Genomic DNA, 8,525 nt, shown 5'->3' on the forward strand with positions numbered 1-8,525 from the left:
TCTGCACCATCCATAGTTTCTCTGTTCCACAATGTCCCTACTCCTAATTTAAATTTTTATAAATAGAATTAACCTCGTGAAATCATAAATCCAGCTATTTGAGTCAATGAATCACATAGAAGCAGAGGAAATATGTAATATACTAACACAGACAAATTAAAACAAAACATGCGGTTGAAAAGAATCTCGTGGTGCGACACATCAAATCGGAAAAATCAACGTAGACAACAGCGCCACAGACAACAGTGAACCACAACACAGTGTGCGGTTGTCATAGTAACAAGCTGCTAATGCCACGCTGTCTGTTGATTGGCTAAATTGACAAATGTTGTTGATTCTCCCTTTCGACTATCACCCTTTCTTCCCCGATCTCTCTTTTTCCTCCTTTCCATCGACATTCTCTCTATAACGACGTTTGACAGCTCCCAATCTCTCTCTCTCTCTCTCTTTCTCTCTCTGTCTTTCTTTCTCCCACCGCCTCACTCTTTCTGTACGTCTGACTGTATCTAGAGGGAGAAAGTGTTCACAGCCGCAAGTGTGTTTAATGGAGAGGAATAAAATAGTAAATAATTATATTGTGTCGAAAAAACGTTTCACTCTCATGAAGTTTAGATATTCCCATCACAGAACGGTGAATTATTATCGCCCACCACCAGCGCACATTCATGATAATAGTTATTATCAATCAGATATTTATTGCGTTAATTTATATATAAATATGTGTGTGTGCGTGTGTGTTTGAGTGAATATATATATATATATATATATATATATATATATATATATATATATATATATATATATATATATATATATATATATATATCAAAGGCGGTGCTCCAGCATGGCCGCAGTCAAATGACTGAAACAAGTAAAAAGAGTAAAAAGAGAGTAATACATATATATACATACATGCATATATATATATATATATATATTTATATATATATATATATATATATATATATATATATATATATATATATATATATATATATATATATATAATTTCAACAATTGAGGGCAAAATTAATTAATTATTAATCAATTTCACCAAGTGTTCAGTATGCAAAGGGACCATTCAAGGCGAATTCAAATTATTACATTATATAAAAGGGCTTAGTAAAATAAATTACTTTGCCGCATACTGAACTCATTAGAAATAGCAGCTAAAAAACTTTTTTAAGGCTATTTCTAATACTTAAAGAAAATCTCTCTCATATATAGTGTTTGCATAATTTAACTCACAAAAGTTTGGGGGTAATGACATCGAAAAATCAAATGCTAAGGTTATTCGAGAACGTACGTTTCAAGATTAGTCAAAACAACATTTCTATCATCGGCTCGGAAATTCCTTGGTTTGGATTTGGAAACACTGAAAATAAGAACATACCCTCTCGAAGATCTGCTCCCAACTAACAGTGTCAACAAATTCAAAATAAGCAAGCGAAGAATCTCTGTTCTCCCCTTTCCACCAGCGTGGGTTAAAATCATCAAACTCTATGCTTATTTCGGTAAAGTCCGAAGCATTAATCAGAGGGAGATTAATTATAATTTCAACAATTGAGGGCAAAATTAATTAATTATTAATCAATTTCACCAAGTGTTCAGTATGCAAAGGGACCATTCAAGGCGAATTCAAATTATTACATTATATAAAAGGGCTTAGTAAAATAAATTACTTTGCCGCATACTGAACTCATTAGAAATAGCAGCTAAAAAACTTTTTTAAGGCTATTTCTAATACTTAAAGAAAATCTCTCTCATATATAGTGTTTGCATAATTTAACTCACAAAAGTTTGGGGGTAATGACATCGAAAAATCAAATGCTAAGGTTATTCGAGAACGTACGTTTCAAGATTAGTCAAAACAACATTTCTATCATCGGCTCGGAAATTCCTTGGTTTGGATTTGGAAACACTGAAAATAAGAACATACCCTCTCGAAGATCTGCTCCCAACTAACAGTGTCAACAAATTCAAAATAAGCAAGCGAAGAATCTCTGTTCTCCCCTTTCCACCAGCGTGGGTTAAAATCATCAAACTCTATGCTTATTTCGGTAAAGTCCGAAGCATTAATCAGAGGGAGATTAATTATAATTTCAACAATTGAGGGCAAAATTAATTAATTATTAATCAATTTCACCAAGTGTTCAGTATGCAAAGGGACCATTCAAGGCGAATTCAAATTATTACATTATATAAAAGGGCTTAGTAAAATAAATTACTTTGCCGCATACTGAACTCATTAGAAATAGCAGCTAAAAAACTTTTTTAAGGCTATTTCTAATACTTAAAGAAAATCTCTCTCATATATAGTGTTTGCATAATTTAACTCACAAAAGTTTGGGGGTAATGACATCGAAAAATCAAATGCTAAGGTTATTCGAGAACGTACGTTTCAAGATTAGTCAAAACAACATTTCTATCATCGGCTCGGAAATTCCTTGGTTTGGATTTGGAAACACTGAAAATAAGAACATACCCTCTCGAAGATCTGCTCCCAACTAACAGTGTCAACAAATTCAAAATAAGCAAGCGAAGAATCTCTGTTCTCCCCTTTCCACCAGCGTGGGTTAAAATCATCAAACTCTATGCTTATTTCGGTAAAGTCCGAAGCATTAATCAGAGGGAGATTAATTATAATTTCAACAATTGAGGGCAAAATTAATTAATTATTAATCAATTTCACCAAGTGTTCAGTATGCAAAGGGACCATTCAAGGCGAATTCAAATTATTACATTATATAAAAGGGCTTAGTAAAATAAATTACTTTGCCGCATACTGAACTCATTAGAAATAGCAGCTAAAAAACTTTTTTAAGGCTATTTCTAATACTTAAAGAAAATCTCTCTCATATATAGTGTTTGCATAATTTAACTCACAAAAGTTTGGGGGTAATGACATCGAAAAATCAAATGCTAAGGTTATTCGAGAACGTACGTTTCAAGATTAGTCAAAACAACATTTCTATCATCGGCTCGGAAATTCCTTGGTTTGGATTTGGAAACACTGAAAATAAGAACATACCCTCTCGAAGATCTGCTCCCAACTAACAGTGTCAACAAATTCAAAATAAGCAAGCGAAGAATCTCTGTTCTCCCCTTCCCACCAGCGTGGGTTAAAATCATCAAACTCTATGCTTATTTCGGTAAAGTCCGAAGCATTAATCAGAGGGAGATTAATTATAATTTCAACAATTGAGGGCAAAATTAATTAATTATTAATCAATTTCACCAAGTGTTCAGTATGCAAAGGGACCATTCAAGGCGAATTCAAATTATTACATTATATAAAAGGGCTTAGTAAAATAAATTACTTTGCCGCATACTGAACTCATTAGAAATAGCAGCTAAAAAACTTTTTTAAGGCTATTTCTAATACTTAAAGAAAATCTCTCTCATATATAGTGTTTGCATAATTTAACTCACAAAAGTTTGGGGGTAATGACATCGAAAAATCAAATGCTAAGGTTATTCGAGAACGTACGTTTCAAGATTAGTCAAAACAACATTTCTATCATCGGCTCGGAAATTCCTTGGTTTGGATTTGGAAACACTGAAAATAAGAACATACCCTCTCGAAGATCTGCTCCCAACTAACAGTGTCAACAAATTCAAAATAAGCAAGCGAAGAATCTCTGTTCTCCCCTTTCCACCAGCGTGGGTTAAAATCATCAAACTCTATGCTTATTTCGGTAAAGTCCGAAGCATTAATCAGAGGGAGATTAATTATAATTTCAACAATTGAGGGCAAAATTAATTAATTATTAATCAATTTCACCAAGTGTTCAGTATGCAAAGGGACCATTCAAGGCGAATTCAAATTATTACATTATATAAAAGGGCTTAGTAAAATAAATTACTTTGCCGATCTTCGAGATCTTACTTTGCAGATCTTCGAGAGGGTATGTTCTTATTTTCAGTGTTTCCAAATCCAAACCAAGGAATTTCCGAGCCGATGATAGAAATGTTGTTTTGACTAATCTTGAAACGTACGTTCTCGAATAACCTTAGCATTTGATTTTTCGATGTCATTACCCCCAAACTTTTGTGAGTTAAATTATGCAAACACTATATATGAGAGAGATTTTCTTTAAGTATTAGAAATAGCCTTAAAAAAGTTTTTTAGCTGCTATTTCTAATGAGTTCAGTATGCGGCAAAGTAATTTATTTTACTAAGCCCTTTTATATAATGTAATAATTTGAATTCGCCTTGAATGGTCCCTTTGCATACTGAACACTTGGTGAAATTGATTAATAATTAATTAATTTTGCCCTCAATTGTTGAAATTATAATTAATCTCCCTCTGATTAATGCTTCGGACTTTACCGAAATAAGCATAGAGTTTGATGATTTTAACCCACGCTGGTGGAAAGGGGAGAACAGAGATTCTTCGCTTGCTTATTTTGAATTTGTTGACACTGTTAGTTGGGAGCAGATCTTCGAGAGGGTATGTTCTTATTTTCAGTGTTTCCAAATCCAAACCAAGGAATTTCCGAGCCGATGATAGAAATGTTGTTTTGACTAATCTTGAAACGTACGTTCTCGAATAACCTTAGCATTTGATTTTTCGATGTCATTACCCCCAAACTTTTGTGAGTTAAATTATGCAAACACTATATATGAGAGAGATTTTCTTTAAGTATTAGAAATAGCCTTAAAAAAGTTTTTTAGCTGCTATTTCTAATGAGTTCAGTATGCGGCAAAGTAATTTATTTTACTAAGCCCTTTTATATAATTATATATATATATATATACATACATACATATATATATATATATATATATATATATATATATATATATATACTACTACTACTACTACTACTTATATAGGATGAAGTTTTTTTACTGAAAAATATTCCATCAAAAAAGGTCAAAATTTTAAGGTTAAAATTATAAATAAGGACTAAAGAAAATAATTTCTCTGACAACATGCTGATAACAGACTTTTAAATCGCCAGTTTCCACACATTATTTACTCGCTACAGAAAACACGTAGAGCTCAAAGCTAGGAAAGCCAACCAATAGAATTTTTGAAAAAAGTTCGTTATTTCTATATTGAATCAATTTCGGAATTAATCTCATAATAGATTTTTTTTCCTCTTCTATAGAAAATACGAAAAGACATAAATAAGATACTTAAATGCGCCCATAGAAAAAAGCCGAAACAAAAATCATGAGTACATATAAGTAGCCCAGATATATCTAAAAATAAAATCCTTCGGTCAGCCTCAGCACACGTGTGAACTGTTCTCCACTACAGCTTATAGTGGTTACCAGTCCCTATAGCGAATAGTAATAAATTTACTACTAATATAGGATGAATTGTTTTTACAGAAAAAAATTCCATCAAAAAATGTGGCAGCACATTAAAATACATTTAAGGTTAAAATTATAAACAACTTATAAATAAGGGCCAAAAAAAATTATTTCTATGCCAATATGCTGATAGCAGACTTTTAAATCGTCAATTTCCACATATTATTTACTCGCTACAAAAAACACGTAGAGCTCAAAGCGAGGAAAGCCAGCCAATAGAATTTTTTTTAAAAGTTCGTTATTTCTATATTGAAACTATTTCGGAATTAATCTCAAAATAGATTTTTTCCTCTTCAGTAGAAAATACGAAAAGACATAAATAAGATACTTACATCAGCTCTACGTGTTTTCTGTAGCGAGTAAATAATATGTGGAAATTGACGATTTAAAAGTCTGTTATCAGCATATTGGCATAGAAATAATTTTCTTTAGCCCTTATATATATATATATATATATATATATATATATATATATATATATATATATATATATATACGAGGGGCATTCAATAAGTAATGCCCCTGACCCACTTCCCATAGCAGTAGAGCAACGACACTTGCACAGTTATTAGTCTTCTTTTACATAGGAACCACCCAGAGTTACGCATTTCTCCCATCGTTTGATGCAGCTATAGAGACCGATTTTGTAGAAGACCCCAGGTTGGTCCTCCAACCACGACCTGAATTCAGAAATCAAGGCTGCATCATCTGGGAAACGCTTTCCATTCAAAAACAACTTCATGGGTGGGAAGAGGTGAAAATCCAAGGGTGCAAGGTCAGGAGAGAAGGGGGTTCGGGGAGGAGTTCATAGCCGCACGCCTGTGCTTCTGATCTGGCGACCATCGAGTTGTGGACCGGAGCGTTGTCCTGCAGGAGGAGGATGCCTTTGCTGATCTTGCCCCGCCTCTTGATTTTGATAGCTTCTCTTAATTTCCTCAAAAGTGAAGCATAATAGGCTCCTGTAATTGTGGTACCCTTGCCAAGAAATCTGTCATCACTACTCCGTCATATGGTGGGGCATCATTACCATAAGTTACTTTCATTTCATCAAAAGTCTCCCGTGGTGTGCGTCCTTTCAAATATAAAACCCGGATCACTGCTCGTCACTCAACAGGCTCCATTTCACACTTGACTCAGTTGAAACACCTGTAAATCAGAAACCACAATTAGTTTAGAGCTGTAATTTGCCACGTAATCTATAGAGATATAAATAATTGCACATGCAAAATTGGGTCAGGGGCATTACTTACTCAACGTCCCTCGTATATATATATACATATATATATATATAATGTGTGTATATATCTATATTTATATATATATATATATATACGGGTGTGTGTGTTTGTATTTATAATCTGTATACATAAGTATATATAATGCGCATATACATATATATATATATATATATATATATATATATATATATATATATATATATATATATATATATATATATATATATATATATCTAATGCGTATATGTATATATATAAAATACAACCTGGGACAAGAACGCAAAACATTTAGAAGACGATACAAAAAAATACGGTCGGGTCATTCGAATCCTTCAATTTTCAGTCAAGAACCGGCTCATCCTCGCAATTTCGGCTGATTAATCTTGAGATTGCTCCAATTTGGCCAGCCCCAAGGAAAAACTAAGCTAAGCGCATTAGATTCCTTGGAAAAATGCTTCGAATGTATACGAAACAAGGACGGAAAAACGATGTTACACGAATATAAATACAAAAATAATACGAAACAACAACAACAATAATAATAATAATAATAATAATAATAACAACAAGAGGACCTCACAACAGGCGTCTTTCGACTTAGACGAATTAAACTCAGCTGGCGTGTTAGGAATGTGCCTTGGGGCAGACAAAAAAAATGTTGATGTTACTACGACCGCTATCAGACGAAAAAGGCCAGTAGTCGGTCAGTCAGTCACGTGTGAAGGGAAGAGAGAGGAAAAGAGGGACAGAGGAATTAAGGAGTAGGAGAAGAGAGAGAGAGCGAAAAAAAGACAAGGACAAAGTGAAGTGCAAAGTAAGAAAGGCAAAGGATTTGTTGGAGAGGGGGGGGAGAGACGCTGTTGTAGAGTCGTACCAAGTTTAGAGAAATGTGTACTTACATATAAGAGAAAGGGTACGTTATTAAGTAGTTGTCCTTAATTGCTATATATATATATATATATATATATATATATATATATATATATATATACATACATATACATGTATGTATACTAGTATTATAACCCAATTCCATTCGGGTCTACTCGGGCCACGTTTTAAAAAATGAGGAATTTAGCCCTAGATGTCACGCCTTTCAATTGAGCAAACTCAAAGTTGCCATGCAAACTCTCCAGCACTTGTATGCAAATTTTCAGACCACATTTACTAACACTTTTGCCCGCACAACTGCTGCGCTTTTCACAAATATATAGTAGACTTACAAAGATACCCGGCGTTGTTTGAGATTAAAATGGCATAGTTCTTTATTGTTTTACTTGTTTTGGTATTATAACCCAATTTCATTCGGGTCTATTCGGGCCACATTTTAAAAGAAGAGGAAATTTTCCCCAGAGGCCACGCCTTTCAATTGAGCAAACTCAAAGTTGCCATGCAAACTCCCTAGCACTTTTAACATAGGTGTGCAAATCTTCAGCACAATCCGACCACATATGCACCTGCCCCAATGCACATTCCTAACACGCCAGCTGAGTTTAATTCGTCTAAGTCGAAAGACGCCTGTTGTGAGGTCCTGTTATTGTTATTATTATTATTATTATTATTATTATTATTATTATTATTATTGTTATTATTATTTTTATTTTTATTGTTTTTTCGTATTATTTTTGTATTTATATTCGTGTAACATCATTTTCCCGTCCTTTTTCGTATACATTCGAAGCTTTTCCAAGGAATCTAATGCGTTTAGCTTAGTTTTTCCTTGGGGCTGGCCAGATTGGAACAATCTCAAGATTAATCAGCCGAAATTGCGAGGATGATCCGGTTCTTGACTGAAGATTGAAGGCTTCGTCCCTGTTTTTGTATCGTCTTCTAAATGTTTTGCGTTTTTGTCACAGTTTGTTTTATATATATATATATATATATATATATATATATATATATATATATATATATATATAATTAATCAATATAGGGTGGCAAAAAATTTTGTAGAATTTTTT

Source organism: Octopus sinensis, linkage group LG3 (genome assembly GCF_006345805.1).
Source record: "Octopus sinensis linkage group LG3, ASM634580v1, whole genome shotgun sequence".
In the NCBI taxonomy this organism is placed as follows: Eukaryota; Metazoa; Mollusca; class Cephalopoda; order Octopoda; family Octopodidae; genus Octopus; species Octopus sinensis.